Below are 20,513 nucleotides of genomic sequence, written 5' to 3'. Positions count from 1 at the left end.
GTGCACTTGTTGAAATGAACCGCTTTTTTTTTTTTTTCCTGGAAGGTATTCGCGATGGTTTATTTCTGAGGCAAATATGCAAATGTATGTAAATACTATGTAGAAGAAGGCAGGCCTTCAAAGAGTTAAAACAACAAGGAGCACATGCTTACGCGGCATGCATTATTCTGATATTAACCCGATTTACGTTGCCGACGTACAGTATAGGGCGCCAGTTTCTGTTTACCTTATTCAAATCAGGTCACTGTACGCCTTCATTAAATATCACAATATTGGCTTTATTGTTAACATTGCAGCCAAACCACTTGAATGCCAAAATGTAGAATATTGAGCAATATTGGCGCCCTGCCTGTCTATCTGTGCACATGTCAGAGGTGACGCAAGACCACGCAAGCAAAGCACCTCGCACACGCAGTCCATTCAGCCTCCAAGGCGCACGGCGTGGCGCGCGCTAACTAACGGGAAATGGCCCCCTCCGGTGTATATATATTTCCAATTTCCCATGAAGTAACGAGGCGAATGTTTTATCTGCGCTTGAATAACAAGAGAAATGGGACATTCTCCGTTTGGAATTTGCCATCAATGGAGTGTGTCGAGAAAGCGGCGGGGCTGAAAAAAGGCAGACGGATGAGCTGAGAGCTGGGGAAAAAAGGGAATCAGAGGTGGCGGCAAGGCAAAGGTTGGGGGGGTGCCGCGAGGAGGGGGCACGTCTGTATGATACACTCACCGACTGCGATATTAGGCACGCAGCTCCAGTATCCGGTAAACCGGAAGCGATGCCCGATTCCTCGCAACGCAAAATGATATGCAAATGTCATGCCATGCCCCGCCCACATTGGATGAAGTACGCAATGTATTATGTATATGTATAATTTAGTAACGTGTCTAGAATGTCTAGAATAGCGGATGGAATTTTGTCAAAGGACCGGAATTTGTCCAAAATGTCCGACTTCCTGTATCTGGAACAAATTTTTACAAACTTTCCAGGAAGCACTTCTATGTGAATTTTGGTTCGGAGTACTTTGGGTCCCAGAAACCGGGAGGTTCAAGTATCCTCAAGATACTGGAGCCACATTTCCCCCTTAAGTTGCAGGAACTTTCAGTTTGTGTTATTGAAGAGTTCAAGGACCAAAAGGTTTAGAGAATTGAAAGAAGTCAAACTGTCCCTTGGTGCATTTGCAAGAAAAGCTATGGAAACCTTTCAAGGAAATCTAAGGTCGTTTGTCAATATGAAGAATGCAGACTACAGTCTTGTGAAATTGCCAAGTATACGGTCTTCCTAAGAATGTATTTGAGAATGTACTTTCTAAGCTGGTCTCTTTGTAAATTGGAACGAGTTAGTACTTGTTATCCTTCCCCCGACTCTGACGTGTTTCCGTGAAAGCAGCACGAAATGCATCTTGGGATTTTTTTCCCTGCCAAGTCTTCATAAGTATCCAACTGATGCATCCTTTGGTTTAAACGAGCTGACATCCGGGTATCCCGTGCATTCCTGGTTTATTCGTACTTTCAATTGGGACAGTACATAATTGGACATGATAAGAATGAACAAAATCGCAAGTTGAGAAACGGCCAATAAGATTCCCAGAAATTAAATGAATACATACAATATAAAGGTATATCTATAGCTACAGATTCACCTAAAGTTTAGTGCATCCTTGGTTTGGGGATGATGCGTTTTGGGGACTAAATACTTTATGCAGCCCAAATTGCCCATTATTTACTGTAATTATGATAGTGTAGTACCGTTATCCTGATGTCAATCCAAACTGAGTATCCTTCAAAAAAAAAAAAAAAAAAAATCCAGCTCTTAACCTGCATCCCGTGGCCTTAATGTTCTGCTTAAATATGTGGGGCCACAGCAGCGCAGCACACAAGCGTGCATTTCTCCCGTCCTACTCAACAGGTGGGTCACCAGGGGCCGTCTCAAGAAAGCAGGCAGGCAGGAGCTTATCTTAATTCTCGGCAAGAGAAAATCCGCCATCCCGTCCACGGCGAGTGTGTGTAATCGATGCTGACAGGTAATTCAGCGGAGTACATGAGGGAGCTCGCGAGGCGTTTGTGTGTCTTTGCCGGCCACGCTTCCAGCAATCAAAGTGCTTGACAGCCCTAATTGGTGTCCAGATAAACATGCATTTAAAAAAAAAAAAAAAAAAAAAAAGCAGAGAAAATAAGACTCAACAGAGAACAAATGATGACAGACAAGACAGAAAATGATATTTTGGCTGTTTTGCATATGAATGCTCATAGATGAGTGCAGATATGTGAGGAAGAGTGATGCGGTCCAAAACATTTAGATGAACAAATAACGTTCGCGCAAATAACGGGAGGTTTTCTTTTTCTTCGCGCTTCATTTGGATCCTTCAAACGGAAGTTGCGACCACCAAAGCCCCGGAGAAGAGCATATGTACGCTAGCAGCCGAGCGACATGGCCGGCGGCCGCCTATCCAGAGCACATTAAAAAGAGACGAGGAGCTGGAGTCGGCGCCCGAGCCGGTCGGTCCCTCAAAGCCGCCGCTGGCGCCGCTCCAGTTTTCTGAGAGGCCCTGTTATGTAATCCCACAAGATTTTGTTTTCCTCCGCGGTTCCGAATGAATGAATCAATTAAAGTCCAGCAAAAAAAACAAAAAAAAAAAACGGAGGACAGAATGACTCGAGCACCAAATGCAGTGACCTGGTTGTGCTAAAAACCTCAAACGTATTCGTTTTCAACTGTACAAACGTCACTATGTGCGAATATGAACACACTTCACATTGCTGTTTCGATTTGGAAAGACAGGGTGAATTTTGAAATCTTTGTCGTCAGCACTGCGCATAAAATGCATAGTTTCACCTTTCCGCTTTTGAATGCTCACAACGCCTTCTACAGTGAGGAACGAAAAAGTTCAAACGGGTCTAAGTGAGCCGCACCAACTGCAATTTGTATTCCCGGGCTACGGTTGACCTGTTGGATTTTTAGTCGGAGATAGCCTCGAATGTTTCTCAATTTTCAAGCGGAGTTCTTGTAGGCTGAACTGCCTCACATTACCAAGTACCGATATCTCTAGTACTTTTCATATATACAAATTTGATTTCAAATTTCAACTACTGGCGAGGAGAACTTGATGAGATGTTTTTTTTGTTTTTTCGGTACACTGTAGGTATAGAGTGACCCAAAAAAATGGGAATTTGTGACCCCATCTACAGGACGTAATTTAAAAAAAAAAAAAAAAAACATCAGTTTCGTAAATGGAATGGCACGTTTTAAGGTTTCAATTACTATGAATCAAATATTTTTATTCCATCACTCTTGGTTTTATTGGATTGTTAAATAGTTCCGATGGTTTTTTTTTTTTTGTCACCCTTGTATATACCGTATTTGTATACTACACTATGCTGAATTAAAATGATCCGACAATTTATCCAAGGGTTGCTTGAGTAAATTCAGCTTGTTTTCCATCCACCTCTGAACATAACATAATAAGTGAAAATATTACACGATTTAGCAGGATGTCATACAAAATTTGAGTCCTGCATTACACGTTCATGTCTGGCGCATGTCATTCTGTTCATTGTAAATATCAAGCCGATATTGGGCATGTCAAAATATCAAAGTGAGTTTGTTGAGGGTTGATTATTTGCACTAAATTCCGTCAAAATCTGTAAGATCCTCACTAACGGCGGCATCACTTTTTTTTTTTTCTTTCTAATAAAATCCTGCTAAATACCTGAGCCTTGCATTGTTTGTGACTAATGCGAATGTAAATGAATGCTGGCAGGCTCTTGAATCAGCAGCCCAGGCGTAGAAAAAGGCATTCATTTGAAGCCCAAATACGAATTGTTACCTTATTATAAAGATAAGTGAGAATGCAGCACTCGGTAATGAGCCCCAATCTTACATTTGAGGTGAAAAAAAAATGCATTTTAATGGCTAACAGATGCATTTCTTAATTGACTTGGGTGCGTTTAACTTTTCACCGTGAGAAATGGGCTGTTTAGTGTCACAGCTTTAACTCGGATAGAGAAACTTTTTTTTCCTTTTTTTTTTTTTTTAATCTCATCTTCTGCTTTTAAGAATCCGATTATTGGGCAGCAATTGAAGTGAGGAATGTTCAATTGTGAGCATCTCCTGATGGGATAAGGTCACGAAACTCTTTACAATGGCAGCACGGTCACGCGTCATGTGCTGCCTCTGGGGATCCTTAACCTCCACATCCCAAAAAGACCCGTTAAGCCCAGTAAATCCATTTGCGGGTGTTATCGGGTTAAAAAAGAATCAGACCACCTGAGTGACTCAAAGAGCTTTACGGAGCGCGCTTGTTTTGTACACACGTCTCATACGAGGGTTAACTTGTAGCTGGAATTCCGAGCAGGTATTTAATCAGCGGCGTGAAGCCGCTACGAATCTGCCGAGACCGCATGCGGCACATTGTCCAACCGGAGTCGCTTTGAAGTCGACGATATCGTCAAAGCGACAACGTACGACTTCAACACGCCAGTATTTTTAGTACGATGCTTTGAACACAGCCCACACTTTTTCTTCTTTTTTTTTTTTTTTTCTTTTAACCTTATTTCCATTCAGTGTGGCAATTAAGTTGAAGCCGATTGTTTTTTGATTCAATCTCAGACAGGTGCCGCTCGTTTAAAATTCTAGTGAGGAAAATGTTTATTCCAAAATGCTAAATGTGTATTTTTTGAGGGGTGTTATGAAGATTGCCTGCTCCGTATGGCTAACAAGAGAGACAATAATTAATGCATTGCATGTGTAATATAATATTTAGTAAGGATTTTTGATACAACTTTTTTTTCAGACCGATACCAGTACGAGAACTAAACTGTTGAGTTTCACCGATACCGATACCAAGTAACCGATACCACCGGTACATTTGATACATAAAAATCTAAAATCTGATATGTGCGATTTAAAATATGTGCGATACAGTGAAAACGCAAAAAGTGAACCGTGATACGTTTGCATTCACAGGCCACAGCATTAGGTACACTTGCACAATAATTATGCGGCCCAAGAGTACATCTCCAATATTGTTCTAATATTGATTATAGCCTAACTCTGATCCGTTCCACATGATTGAACAACACGACATCCAAAGCGGCTTGCTTGAGCGCGGGCAGCGAGGTTGCATTAGTTTCAGGTAATTCTCACGACGGTCGCCGTATATTGGCACTATCTTCACCATCGGAGCGGAGGGGATTGCTGGAATCCTTCAAGAGAGATTAGGGAAAAAAAAAAAAAAAAAAAGGAAAAGGCCTCCATTTTTAATTAAAAGTCAAGCGACAGGGCCTTGTCGCGTCGGGCGTTTAGCTGTAAATCAGATTAAGCGGAGAACGATACAGTTAGTCAAGCTTGCACCTTCTATAATAAGACTCTGCATTTTACCATCATCCTTAAATACAGTCATGTGGATCGGCAAGGCGGTCAAAGATGAATTATACATTTTAATCAGGCTCATATCGGCCAAAAGGACGACTCGTAGTGAGGGAAATGAAATGAAATTCCACCCGCCTAAAGGCACTGATAAAGTCGTTATTGTGAAGCTAATTTAACATGACATGCTATATTGTGGAGTTTTTCCTGGAAATTCTCTTTGAGGAAATTCTGCCACCAGTGAATTGCATCACGAATGGACACGGCGTCCTCAAAGTCTCTCTTCAAATTGGCAAATGTGTCTTTCAAAAGCAAGTGATGAGATATGTCAATCGGATTTATTCCAAGTTTTGAATCGGTTTGCTGATTCCGTTTCCTCTTCGTAGCATTGTTGAAGTAATCCCCTCAAAATATGAAGAATTGAACAGAATTAAACATCATCAATTCATTGTGGCATCTTCTGGTTTGTGCGACATAGCCACCAGGGGGCAGTACGGTGGCCGGGAAGTGCAAATCAAGCTGATTAACAAGACAAATGCACATTCCAGAAAACAAATGACCAAAAGTCGAAACAAATTTACCTTTAAGAAAATTAATTTCATGCAATGTAAAAGCCTTTCACACTTTGTTCTCTAGTTTTACACTTCCCAGCCATTTTAGGGCTGTCAAACAAACGAAGAAGACCTTCGCAACTACTGTAAGCGACTTAGTAAGTGCAGTCACTTTTCACAGAGGATAAAGAATATATGCCTGTGAGTCTACTCCTCATTTATAATCATTTACACGGTTGTAGTACATTTGTCCAAATGCAAAAAAAAAAAAAAAAAAAAAAAATTCTGGACACGCTGGAATGAAAAACAGCCATCTTATCACGTCCGAACAATGGCAAAAACTCAATCCACTTTATCATGATTGCCATTACTTTTGACGGCAGATGTGCCCTGGAGGAGGCACCGGAGGGACCTTGCTTGCCCATTCCCCCTCCTCCCCCCCTCCTGCCGGCCCTGACAACTCGAATGTGAGCTGGCACACCTGCAGGCCTCTAATAGAGACAGAGCTCACGCGGCCCCACTGGGGAGCCGGCATGAAACATACGCGGAGAGCTCATATAGTGTCGCTGAGCTGCTGCGCTCACGGCGCTGCTACACGCTACTTTAACGCTAAACGCTGTTACTAGCAGCACTTGGGATTCCGAGGTGGAGTTGACGCTCAGTTTGCTTAGTCACATGACACTGAAGTCACTTGATTGCGTTGTGAGGTGAGAGTCAATTGTGCTCAGTCTTGTATTTACTCAAAGTACCCGAGAGCGATAACTTCAAGAGGCGCCCCGGACGAAAAATATATTGACACTCAGACTGTATATTCTAGTTGGAGTGGTAGTTGTAGTCTCGAAATGTTGAATGATTTTGAAATTGAAATTTCAAATCTGAAATCGACCTCAAAGTGTGGCGTTCGCAATGCGAGCCCGAGGGCATTTTTGACGTCAATGTCGGCCGACAGCAAAGGTGTTCTAAAAGCATTCATTTGGCCTGCGTCAAACATGAGTTAACTATTTCCAGGGATGACATTTGATAGAAAGTATGAATGGTTGTAAGGACGAAGGTGTCACTGCAAACCTCCACGTTTGTTTGTGGGATTAAATGACACATTAAGTGTACGAACAGAATCGGACATTCGGCTAGCCTGCTAACGTGGCGAACTAGTGTGCAGTCTCTTCATTTCGCGTTTGCGGGCTACTTTAGTTGACACTAAATGACATCATATTTTAACTCATTCACTGCCAAACATTTTCAGACCCTCTTTTACCTTAATGTTTGGAAAAATTTGAAAAAAAAAATATGAATAAATTCCGGGGATTGAATGGCTGGACTGTGAAAAGACAAGTAAATTCGTCAATGGCAGTGAATGAGTTCATGTGACTTGACGTAAAGTAGACTAATTGTCCAAATCTGAAAATGTACCGTTGAGAAGGTGAAATTCTGAAGATTTGGACAATTTCAGGTCCCTAAACAGTGACTCGATGATCAAAAATAATGATCCTTTCATTTGATAATCGATTAGTTGTCGATTAATCGTCGCACCGCTAACAATGTGGATCGAGGCTGGATGCCAAAATATGGTGGAATAACACATTCAGATGAGATCTTGACTTGGTCGTGTCTCACTTCACTTCTTCATTCCGAGCACTCGCACGCCGAGAAATCTGAAGGAAGCGCACCGCAATTGGCATGCGGGCTTTTCCACATAATTTCGGTATTTATTGGAGGAATAACACCTCGCAGACGTGACAATCCGCCAGCGCGGATCCTCTCTCTCCTCGCTGCTCTCCCAGCGGGCGATCGCGGGGCTGAGATGATTCGCCCTGAAAGGCGGCGCCGTCTGATGAGGTGACAACAGGTGGGGCGTCGGAATCGAGGCTCGGCAGCTGGGGACGGAGCGCCTCTCTCGCCAGCTGTCGCTTCCGATGGTGATCACTCAAGTACGCGCGTTGTTTGGTGCTGAGAGCTTTGTCCAAGATTGCTGGAGCGATACCTTTGATTTGGAGATGCACACTAAAAAAAAAAAAGCTAGTCGCCATTTGTGATAGTTTTGTTGTGTGCTGAAGTTGAGGTAAATTTAATGTCACATTCTTAGAAAAAGTTGGTGTTGGCTGGATGGCTGATTGGGTAACACCAGTGACTTTTTCTTAAAAATGATGCTCATAAAATAGGTGTTATTTTTAGCCACAGTTATACTGATAATTTGGCAACCCATTTCTTGTTAGCTTTAAATCATCAGTAAGGTACCCTTGTTGGATCAAAGTCTTGACCCAATGTGCTGGGTCAAATCCTCAAGCCAATGCCCCCGATATAAATAACCCAGAATTGTCTTAGTCCCTTTTGGACCCGGCTGTGTTAGCCATTGCATCCAATTTGGGTTAGTTTTGACCCAGGATCTTTAAAAGTGGGTTTATACTTTGTACTAGTGATGGGTATTTAATTAAATTTTTTTTTTTGACACATTCAGGATATACAGTAATATCCGTCTGAACACAAAAAAATCTATTTTTTTGACCAACTATTTTTTCCCCCTTGAACACTCTAAAAACAGTTGGGTCCAAAATAACCCAATTTCAGTCGAAAATTGCCTATAACTACTACTTGGGTCAATTTGACCCGACTTTCTGAGTTGTTTTTCACACAACCCCAAAAATGTGGTCGTTTTAAAAGAACTCCCCCAAAATGGGCCGTTTTGTACAAAACAACCCAATTTGGGGTCATATTGACCCAAGTGGTGGATTGGTCTATTTAATAACACAACTTGGGTTATTTTTGACCCAACTTTTTGAATAGTGAATGTTCTGAAATCTTGTTGGCAACAAACCACTATTGTTGTTGTTGCTGTCATTGTCTGACTTTTTGGGCTGTTGTTGTGCCCATTGTTCTCATTTTTTCCCCCCGCTGATTTTACAATGAAACTTCTACGCATATTTTCGCTATCCGCCGGCGTGGTCCACTGTATTACCATGATGCACTGCAGTTACACACCAACAATATTCCGCATATCGCTAATTTAATGTGAACCGAAACTTCACCTTTGCAAATCATTTTTTTCTTTTGGATCAGATTGTGCGGGTGTGCCTAATAAAGGGAGACGTGCGTTGGAAGGTTTTGCCTTGCGCAGCACACAGCCGCCTCGGTTGGGCTCGAGAGAATAGAGATGAATAATCTGCATGATATTGAAGCCTTGAGACGGTGTCAAGTATTCAGAAACGTCCCCCAGCGTGAGCGTCATGGTACACGGAGATCTGCTCGTGGTGTGAATGCTGGCACTTTCTTTCTTTCTTTCTTTCTTTCTTTTTTATAAGGAGACACCATTAGCATGGCTCCAAGTTTGGAGTTGGCAGTTGCCATGGCGACGCTGTCCTATCAACACACTCGGCCTCACTCGACGGGCTCGTGGATGTGGCCGTCAGCGGCGGTGAAAAATGAAGCCATTACGGTGGAGCCGGAGGAAAGTGAATTGCGAGCGGGACATTTGATAAGAACGTGTGATTAAGAGACCAAACAAGTAAAAAAAAGGTAGCGTGAACGGGAAGGAAATTGTAATTGTTAGTATGCAAATAGTTGAAGTGTCAGGCCACCTGTCTAGTGGAAAATCCAAGTAAATATTTTCCCCAAAATGTGTCTGCTACTTAGAAGTGTAATTCGGTAGCTTGGTGATGAAGTGCTGCCCACGCGAGTGAAAATACGATCCATGCTGTCTTTCGGTTTCATTTAAGATAAGCTAAACTAATTATCTAATGATCCCAGAGGGGGAATTCATGTTTTACAGCAGCACATGGCCGATTGTTTCAAAGAAAACAGAATTTGTATGACAAGTGGATGTATTTCTTCATCCTTTGTATTATTTGATGTGAGAATGCCAAACACGTTTCATGAAGACACCTGGGAACTGTTTAACATTGTGAAAAGAGTTGTATAGTATGTCCCCTTTAAGGCTTTTAAATTGGCATCGGCGTCAGTCTGGCTGACAAAGGGGGCATATTATTCGTCAGGAAAAAAAAAAAAAAAAGTTCACTTTGATGACCACAAAGAGAGTTGTCAGCAGGTTTTTGCAAAGGCCGGACATATGGCCGCCCAAATTATTGATGAGTCAGCCGGTGGTGTCCCGCCCGCTCTTTAAAGCGCTCATCTCCTCATTAAACGCGCCTCGACTCAATGCGTCCTCTCTGATGTTCCCGCCGTGACTGATGAGGGCCCAGTGGTGCTTCATTAATGCAGGCGGCATCTTTCCTAGTTGACACGTTGACTAAATTGACAGACTGTCCAGAAATATGGGACAAAACTAAGTTGTCATGCAAGAGACGTAAAAGAGCAAAAGTGAGACGTTGGCGATGCAAATGTAAACATCTCATTCAGTCGTTTTTTTCACGAAGCAGAAAGCAGCGTAAATACTGACAAATGACCATAAACACTCTAAAATATTTTCTCCTTTTTTTTTTTTTTTTTTTCTATGAGCGGAATTTATTTTCTGTTCCCCGCTGAATCAAAAATGATGCGCTCCATCGCATCATCCTCCATGCGCTCCGCGTTACAATTGAGACGGGCTTTCGTTGACGTAGACCTCATAACCAGCTCTTACCGCTGTGCAATTAATCGAAATTCAATTCCAATTACGATTATTACACTCCACGGTTACAAAATTGGCATAATCGTCAAAAAACGATTATTAATATGCATTTATTTCCAACACACTGTATGTTTACACAAGGAAATCATACTAGAATTTATACATTTGCACCTATTTTGTACAAGACTCCATACAGTTTGTTCCTAAAACATATTTGCATTGGTAGAATAAATGAGACAAGAGAGGTGGTGTCCTGAAAATAAGTACTGGGATTCTTAATTTGTGTCAATGCAAGTCGCCGATTGAATTTTGAATGCCAGACCATTCCAATTGTGCTGTTTGATTGGATGCCTTTTTCTTATCATTAAATGCCACGGACCCGATTTTAGCCTGAAATAGCTCCAGCCACACAATAGCAGTCTCGACTGATCAACAACTTTCAATCCTCTGATTTTAATTCCAGGTCGAGCGAAAACCTTTATTGATTTGATATAATAGGCCATTATCATGTTGTTTATGATATGAATACTAAAGATCTTTCATTCCCTCTTGGATGAAATGAAAGCTTTGCAAGTGGAAGCATGATGACATCTTCTCATAAGTAATATAGGCCAACTTAAAGCAGAAGTCAACAGAAAACTTATTTTTCAAGAATATGTTCCCAGCAGGACCCACTAGTCGAAATACGGCATTCTGATTCATTTTGCGTTTGTGGAATATAAATTGAGCAGCAAAATGCACTGGTTTTTGGCCGTTTCTGGGGGGCGGCCATTTTGTCTTCTGTCAACTAAAAATGACATCACAACTGCTCACAACGACCAAATACGGCTGACCTGTTTTCGGAATCTGAGCCGTGATTGGTCGTTTTGAGCAGTTGTGATGTCATTTTCAGTCGACACAAGACAAAATGGCCGCCGCCAGAGATGACTAAAAACGAGTGGATTAACACTTATTCCACAAACGCAATATTTATCAGAATGCCCTGTTTCAACTAGTGGGCTTGCACAGAACATATTCTTGAAAAAAAAATGTTTGCATTGACTTCCCTTTTCAGAGTTTTTCTGCCTTGACGCCGTGTTGACAAAGTTTCGAACCAAAACGCATTTTGTGACGTCGTCACTATTTTGCGAAGAGGAATTGAAAAGCGTAATTGTTCGGCAAGCAAAAAAAACGTTCCGAGGAATCAAACGAATCAAATGACTGGGAACCGGTTATCAAAAAGAAGCCGTTTTCGATTTCCATCTGCGATTGTTTTGCTTGTCACCATATATGAATGGAAACCTATTTGTAGAAAATGTATGATCATTTTCATAATTTTATTTTATTTTTTTAACTCTTAACCCAACTTGCTGGGTCAAATTTTTAAGCCAATGCGCTGGGTAGAAACAACCCATCATTGGTTGGGTCCCTTTTGGATTTGGAGACAGCGCTGCTACTTCACACCGCTTGGGTTACTTTCAACCCGGCCGTTTTAAGGGTGTATTGATTTCTCCTTATGCCCCGTGTCCGCCATTGTCCGTGTTCTACTACTTGCGGCTTTCACTTCACTTTCCTTCAGGGGAACAATGGCTGCCACTTTCGCAGTGGTGGATGATGCATTGTGCCGTCCTTCAAGCTGTACTGTACATCGAGACCTGGCCGGACTCTAAGCAATCAGTCCGAGTTCAAGCTGTGTGGCAATGCATGCCGTAGACGCCGCCAAGGCAGATTACAGGATGACCTTCCGCCGGCATCGGAGTGGTAGTCCGAGCCCGCTCCTCTGATTTCGCCTCGTACTCTTGACTTTTACTTCAGAGCGGCGTACGCTCAAAGGAGCGTTTGTTCACTCGCTAAGGGGCTAAACGAGCGAGCGCAGCCCAAGCAGCATCCCAATCATCTCCTTGGCACGTAAAGGGAAAAAAAAAAAAAAAAAAGAAAAGCTGGCGGCTTTGAGCAAACCCGATGAATGTGTGAAAAAGTGGTTTGGACTGAATAGTGACCGTTTCAACACTGCAAATCCTCCTATAGGATATGAAATGTGAATTGCAGCCTCTGGTAGAGTTCTTCCTGCTCACGCCTAAATAAATCCACTCGATGAACTTACTGGCCAACTCTGCTGACTTTTTTTCTTCTCATCCTTCAACAAGGCTCTGTCTTGTGTACCACTTTTCTTTTTTTTTTTTTTTTTTAAATTATCGTGGTCTTTGTTGAAATATAATAAAATGTATGTATATATCAGCATTCCGTCACTAAAATCACTAAAAAGACGCCCGTTTTGCCCATGATTGATGAATGACGGGACACTTTTTAAAATAGACGGCTTGATGAACGACGGACGTGTTTTTTTTCCGTCAGTGTAGTTGTCACTAACCATGTCCGTCAGTGACATGTATATATATATATATGTGTGTGTGTATATATATATATATATAGACATATATAGACATATATAGAGACATATGTATATATACATGTATATATATATATATATATATATATATATATATATATATATATATATATATATATATATATATATATATATATGTGTATATGTATTTTTCAAGACAGATCTTTTATGAAGCCACTGAGCAGGTGCAGCTGCCTCCTCGTTCACACAGGAATGACGGCCCTGTATTGATTTCCATGACAAGTCACCTATTGACCGGATGGAGGGCTGTAGATATTCCCAGCTGTCAACTCGAAAGGCGTTTATGTTCAATCGCTTCTGGGTGTGGAACGCATTTCTCCTCCTTTGCCTCCCAAACACATTAAAAACATCTCTTTCAAGCACTCCGCTAATCTCTCCGTGTGTCCTCAGGTGTTTGACTTTGTTGCCAGCTGCTCTGTTTGTGTTCCTCGCGTTTCATGTTGACGGTTTCACAAAACTCTAAATTACACGGCATTACAGCTACAGGAGATAATCGCCCACGCCCGCCAAATGCAAAGCGATGATGGCATCGCTGCACATTTGCATGTTTGCACATCCGCCCGCTAATTCATTCCTGCCCTTTTCTGTTACATTAATGAATAATTGATGGACTCGTTTTGATTGACCAGATAGGATGATGCCGTTGAAACTGCAAACAATGTTATTGGAGCCATGCTAATGTTTGAGTGACGGACCCGCCACGCGGAGGCGGAGGTAGCATTTAGTCAGTTAAAAATGTTCTAAGCACGGCAACAACTTGTCATAAGTATTGATCAAAAGAAGACTGCAGTACAGTCAAAGTACATGCGAATTTATTGTTGCGGAATGTAGTAGGATTTTTTTTTTTTACACAATGCCAAGTCACATTCAACACAAAGACGCCAGCTACAAACAGTCGAAATGTATTTACTTTACTCCGTTGCGAAATACGTCGAGAACTTTTTATTATACCTTGCACTCGCCGAATACTCCACACGTTAAAGGAAAAACTAAAACTAACATAGACTAAACCAAAATCAATCATTTAAATCAACAAGAAAAATAAAAACGAACAAACCTGCTCTATAAACAAACTAAAACGTACTGGATTAAAACAATGAAAAATAAAAGTACGATGCAAAACTCTTCTAGTGCTCCTTTCAATAAGGCAGAGCCCATTCTTACGTAACGGGATGTTAGAAAGAACAGGACGTTTAACGGCAGTGAGTAGGGACTTCCTACCGTGCGCACGCCGCACACACGCGCGCGCGCACACACACCTGAGTTGTGACAGTTCCGTCATCTTGAGCGTTAATGGGCTCTCATGCCCTGGAACCGGCACGGCGGTGCGTTGTTCAATATGTCCCACTTCTCCACAGTGTCATGTTAGTTTAGCATAAGCGGGTAGCTAGAGTGGCTGTGTGGATTGGGGTGTGTGTATGTGTGTGCGGAGGGGTGTTTTCCTATATTAATAATAATAATAATAAGCCACTGAGGTCATCTGCCATTTTAATTCTGAATTTGGGTAACCTTTTTGGGAACTTTTCTTCATGTGCCTTTTTCTTTGGCTTTTCGAGGCACTTATTTTGAACAACTCACCTTAACAAGGCAACTAAAGAAAAGAACTTGATTGGAGCATACGTTTCCAAATTATTATGAATACAGTGTGAGGTATTATGGTTTTCCATATATAGCATACAGCACACTGATAATTCTCCTTTTATATTTTATTTTATTTTTTCGTCCAGTTAAAAAAAAAAAAAAAACCTAAAAATGTGTCGACCAGTGTCCAAGCACAAAGCAAAACGTATCCTGCTGAAAAATGTCTGTAGTTTAGTCGTTCAGGACACAACCACGTCTAAAACCTTTTATTAATCATAACAATACAACAGTTCTTGCTTTCGCTTCTACGTTCAATAATCTCTGCTACACATTTTGTATTCTGGGATAAAGCCAAGCAAGAGGTGCTGATTCATTGTGAGGTTCTGAGCAAAGTAAAATAAGAGCATAGCCTTTTGTCTGAATTGTTTTTTGTTTTTGCTTTGTTTTGTCATTTCAGCTTTTATCTACTGGCTCCAGCCTTTATTAGATAATGGAGAGTCTGAGCCTTGTTGGTTGTGCCTCCCGGAATGTTAAAAGTTGCAGTCAATGGTGCTTCATGTGTGGTGTCTTCAGGCAAACGTGTGGGCAGCATTATCGATTGAACGCCGTCCTTCACCTCTCAGACGTAGAAAGACAGGAATGGTCAAGGTTTTCATTTTCTTGCATCGATTTGACATGCATCAAACCAGTGGCAACTTTGCATTTGTCTGCTGTCTTTTCAATGTGTGATTGAGATTTAGTCCAGAGCTGTGGTTCAATTGTAAAATTATGGGAAACTTTCCAAATGCGTCTTGTTTATTTGACTCGTTTGCTAGCTTGTGCATTTAATATTAGCGTTACGCGGCGGAGACAACTTGGCATGCGTTAAAGAGGAAGTCAACGCAAACATTTTTTTTTCAAGAGTATGTTCTATGCAAGCTAGTTGAAACAAAGCATTCTGATAAATTTTGCTTTTGTGGAATAAGTGTTAATCCACTCGTTTTTAGCCATCTCTGGGGGCGGCCATTTTGTCTACTGTCGACTGAAAATGACATCACAACTGCTCGCAACGAACATTCATGGCTCAGGTTCAGAAAACAGGTCATTGCATTTGGCTGCTTAACTTATATTCCACAAATGCAAAATTAATCAGAATGCTATGTTTCATCTAGTGGGCCTGCTGCGAACATATTCTTGAAAAAAATATGCTTGGGTTGACTTCCGCTTTAAGAGGCAGTCATAGATGGATGTGACGGAGAGAATCCGGTCACTCTTCAAAATAAAATGTTTTTCAGCCTCGGATACATAAATGAACCGGATGTACTGAACTTTTTTTTGTTTCTTTCACCCGTGAGGCCCGGTCCAAAGTGGCCTGCGGCCCGGTACTGGTCCGCGACCCGGTGGTTGGGGACCCCTGATCAAGGTGACACCACACACACGAGCATCCCGCTTTGACTGCCTTGCTCAAGGGCAGCTCATTCATGCAGGAGCAGCGCCTTAACTCCCCATGGTTGTCATCGGAGGAAGTGAATCACGGTTTACAACCTGCGCACCCAAAGAATGAGGCGCCTTCCATGCCTTAAATGCATTTGATCAGATGAACCGCCATCCATTTGTTGTCAGCGCTTACCCACCCTCAGGAGGGGCCGCTGCCGCCCCGCGCGGCCACACGTATTGCACATGCCGGAAACAGCCACGCTAACCACTACATTGCCGACCAATCCAAACTCGCTTGATGAGAAGAATCACGTTATCCTCCCTCTGTGGCTCATTTCCAGACTTTGCCATCCTTGTCCGAGTTGGGGGGGGGGGGGGGCGGTTTGGGGGGAATGCCGGAGGTGATGCAACAGCAGCTTTGTCGAGCGACGCAGTGAAGTTTTACGCTTTGCGAGGCGTTTGTGTTAGTGTGTGTGCGTGTGCCGTGCTGTCGTTCCATATGTCTCCCGGCACGGTCCCTTTCCACATTGTTAGCCGTAAAACAACAACATCCACTCCCTAAATACATGGCAGTCATTAGTCAACAAGTACTTTGTCCAATAAGCAAAGTAATGCCTTTGTTGTTGTAATTGGTAACAGGTGCAAGGCAATGGAAGAGAATTAGGGCATTATTGTCAGCAAGTTCTGTCGACACAATGGGGTCCCCAGGTGTCCCAATACTTTTGCCTTATTTTATTTACCACAGTGAAAATTATGAGAAGAGCCTCAAGAATAGCAAAGACTTAAAAGGAAGTCAACGCACATTTTTTTTTCAAGAATATGTTCTATGCAAGCCCCCACTAGTTCTCATGGGGCATTCTGATAAATATTGCGTTTGTGGGATAAGTGTTAATCCACTCGTTTTTAGCCATCTCTTGGGGCGGCCATTTTGTCTTCTGTCGACTGAAAATGACCTCACAACTGCTCACGACGACCAATCACTGCTGACCTGTTTTCTGAAGCTGAGCCGTGATTGGTCGTCGTGAGCAGTTGTGATGTCATTTTCAGTCGACAGAAGACAAAATGGCCGCCCCCGGAGATGGCTAAAAACGAGTGCATTTTGCTGCTTAACTTATGTTCCACAAACGCAAAATCAATCAGAATGCCGTGTTTCAACTAGTGGGCCTGCTGGGAACATATTCTTGAAAAAAAAATATGTTTGGGTTGCCTTCCACTTTTGAAGCAAGTAATGTGACCTATCATTGTGATTCAGCTCAACAGTAGGAGAATAACATCTGCATCCCTCAAGTTGCCACGGTGACCACAGATTGTCTACAATAGTGTCGTTGATTTAGGTGGACCAGCCAGGACACCCTATGTCGAGTTTGAGCCTGGTATTTAGGTGTGAAGGGGAATAAAGTCTCTTGTGTAACCATAGATTTGTGCTTTTATGGTAGACTGTAATAGCAGTGGACCAGCCAGGACACTTCTTTGTGCTAGCACTAGCATTTTTGTTAACGTTACTGTTCGGAGGTGTTTGGTGCACTCCCACAAACTCTGTCTCACAATGAACAGCTAGGTTGTGTTAGCATTTAGCATTCCTTAAGCTTAGCATCATTGGCGTCTAGCTACTAAAGTTGTGTTGTATGTTATGTAACAGACATCTGCTACGTCTACAGCAGGCTTTACCCTGTTTTGTATGTTTGACAAAATAGTTGGAAAGTAAATTAGTCCTGTGGTGGGGCTGGAGCAAAACTCTATTATTTTTTTATTGATGCTTTAATATTTTTATCACACTTAGCATAGAATTGCAGCCTCACGGTGCATGTTCTCTCAGCCTGATGAGAGTTGTGATGATGCATAACACAGACACGCTTTTAGCATTGCATTAGCTTAGCATCATTAGCTTCTAGCCTTGTTTTTGTCACTTCAACCACCACCCAGCCATCCATTTTCTGAACGGCTTGTCATTCGCATTACCTGCCTAATTAACATGTTGGCATGTTTACCCATTTGTATTTTTAACACAGTTGTAGTACTTTAGCGGGGAGTGACCTGGGACCGAAACCAATGTTTCCTTATTGTTGCTTTAAGGTTTTTGTCACATTTAAATAGAACCGCAGCCTCACAGTGCATTTTCTCTTGGCCTGATATGGAAAAAAAGAGTTTTGATTTCACGAAGCCTACATAGACAAGCTCTGTTAGCACTTAGCACTGCATTAGCTTAGCATCATTAGCTTCTAGCCCTGTTTCATCACATCATCTTCCATCCGCATTACCTGTCAATGTAATCTCAAGATTTCTGTTGCCATGTTTACAGATTTGTATTTTTAACACAGTTTGGACTTTAGTACGGAGCAGCCTGGGGCCAAACGCAATTATTCCTTACTTTTGCTTTGGGCGTTTTGTCCTGCTATGCATGAAAGTGCAGCCTCACTGTGCTTTCTTTAAGAGTTTTGGATGCTCCCGTCCAGCTCGTTCAAATAAACATGTCATTCACAATCGCCGTTCCCACTTAATAAGGTCGGCCACACTTCCCAAAGCGTCGTCCCCTCGGGAAATACATCTCCCTCAAACAGCAATTTATCCAGCGGGGGCAGCCTCCTCATATATATTTATATTTTTTTGTAAACCGTCACGAGAAGCTGTAATTCTCTCTCGGTATCCTCGGCACGATCTCTCTCCTTCTCCCTCCACAAAAGAGCGAGCTCAGGCAAGTTGCATACAAAATAGCTGACTCAATCATCCAGCTGCATAATCAAGATAAGGGAGATTAAGGGGGGAGGGGTGAAAGGAGGGGGGGGGGGGGGGCTGGCAGGGAAGTGTGAAAGAGACGCAAGATGGCAAAAAGTTGCAAGCAAGTGAGGCGACCGACACAAGTTGTGACTCATCATCCTGGTGAGATTTTGTGCATATTTCACTTTAGGATGTTCTGCAGAATCAATCCGTCTCGAGGTTTTATGCGAGCGAGGCTCCTCGAGTGTGCGTTTCCAAAGACAGATGGCACGGAGGCTGCGAAATCCTCAGCTTATCTGCCAGTGAGCCCCGCACGGCCAACTGTAATGACCGCACAGTCTAATAGAATAGATTAAGGCCATACATAGGTAGTGGCTAATTGTGTCTTTGTTTGCCACAGTGGCGTCGTGCACACTTTGATCCGAAATGCTTCTATGGCGATTCAGTAAACCGTAAAACAACTTTTTTTAATCTGCATTGGAAGCAATGGAAGACATTCAGGCAGCGCAGCTGTCCGTGGTGCTGAATACAAACTTAAAGTGCAAATGCGCAAGTTGGGCTCTCATTGCAGGTTTTTTTTTTTTTTTTTTTTTTTTTTCCTCGCACACCTCACCCACAACCCCAAATTTTCCGAGCACATTGAAAAAAAGCACGCTTGTTGCGTTCAAGTCCCAAAACAGAAGGGGTTCCTACCTGCGCTCCTCAGCTCAGTCTCGTCATGCTCAAAAAGAAGCTTCCAGATTCCCAGGGGGTCTCCAACATCCACGTTTTTTTATTCTTATTCTTATTCTTAACGATATGAATGATGAGTATTTATTGTGAGTGCTCAGCGTGGCTGGAGCTCCATCGGCGCTCCTCGCTTACAGCTGAGCGAAGCTGCTCGCTCGGGCTGCTTCTTTCTATCCGCCGAGACAGCCAGCAAGGGAGGGGGCACGGGGAGGCGGGCTAAAGGAGGAAGTGTGTGTGTGTGGGAGGGATGAAAGGCGGAGGAGAGGAAGGGAGCGAGCGAGAGAGAGAGAGAGAGAGAAGAGAGAGAGAGAGAGAGAGAGAGAGAGAGAGAGAGAGAGAGCGAGAAGGAGAGAAAGGCAAGCGCGCGTTTTTGGGATCAACACCGCCCTGCACGGGCACGAAGTTGGATAGCTTCTAACGAGATTGGGCCCCGTGGCCACACCCACTTTCCTCAAGCGAAAAAATTGTGTCTCTTTATGTTAATGAGGAAGTCACCTGACGATATTGATTGAAAGGGCTAAGATGAGTGAAGTTTGACTATAGTCACCGGGGTGAGAAATATAGTTTGATGGGGTTTTTTTTCTAAATAAACAAAAGAGATGTTTTTTTTTTTTAAAATGTTGTAGTGGTACCAGAATAATGATAGTAGCAATAATTAGTATAGTACATCTTCCGCGTGTCATCTCAAGAGCAAAGCAAAATCAGCTTGATTTTGTTGAATGGTTGTATTTTACTGAATAATTTCATTTAAAGATTAAAGAAAGCTGTTAGAACAAGCTTTGAATAGAGATACACTTTCTCTTTGATGATTTTTACATTCATTCCAAGACTTTCTTCAAGTAAATACGAGGGATGTGTTCCAAGCTTTTCAGTCAATGAAATGACAAGTTCAAGTCATACTGGAAAAATAATCAGTCATCAATAACAAAAGGAGAACAATACAATACAATACAACAAATATGAAACACGAAAAGGCCAATCAAAATGATTAATAAGCAAGTAAAAGTCAGTGAGCAATGCAAATTAATTACCACAAGATCGGAAACTCTTCCAGACATTTGTCATATTACAACTTTATTTGGTCCAAATTATGAATTTTGATTTATAATCTTGTCAAATTCAGATTATGCATTCATATATGTATGTAGGTAGGCAGGCAGATCAATATAGTGCGGGTAAAGGTTG

At 42.2% G+C, this 20,513-nt stretch overlaps 1 protein-coding gene across 1 annotated transcript in view; it reads right to left on the bottom strand.

The window, feature by feature from the left end:
- The window catches only part of elfn1a (extracellular leucine-rich repeat and fibronectin type III domain containing 1a), a 64,679-nt gene extending 45,182 nt beyond the window's left edge, over nt 1-19,497 (bottom strand). Inside the window, exon 1 of the mRNA XM_086056291.1 lies at nt 19,293-19,497. The gene's annotated coding sequence lies outside the window, so the exon portion shown is untranslated. The remainder of the gene's footprint in view (nt 1-19,292) is intronic.
- Between the last annotated feature and the right edge of the window lie 1,016 nt (nt 19,498-20,513).

This window comes from Filicampus tigris, chromosome 16 (genome assembly GCF_054856515.1).
Source record: "Filicampus tigris isolate MCC_2025a chromosome 16, RoL_Ftig_1.0, whole genome shotgun sequence".
NCBI lineage: Eukaryota > Metazoa > Chordata > Actinopteri > Syngnathiformes > Syngnathidae > Filicampus > Filicampus tigris.
Note: the sequence above shows the minus strand (reverse complement) of the source record. Positions and strands in the feature narration are given on the sequence as shown.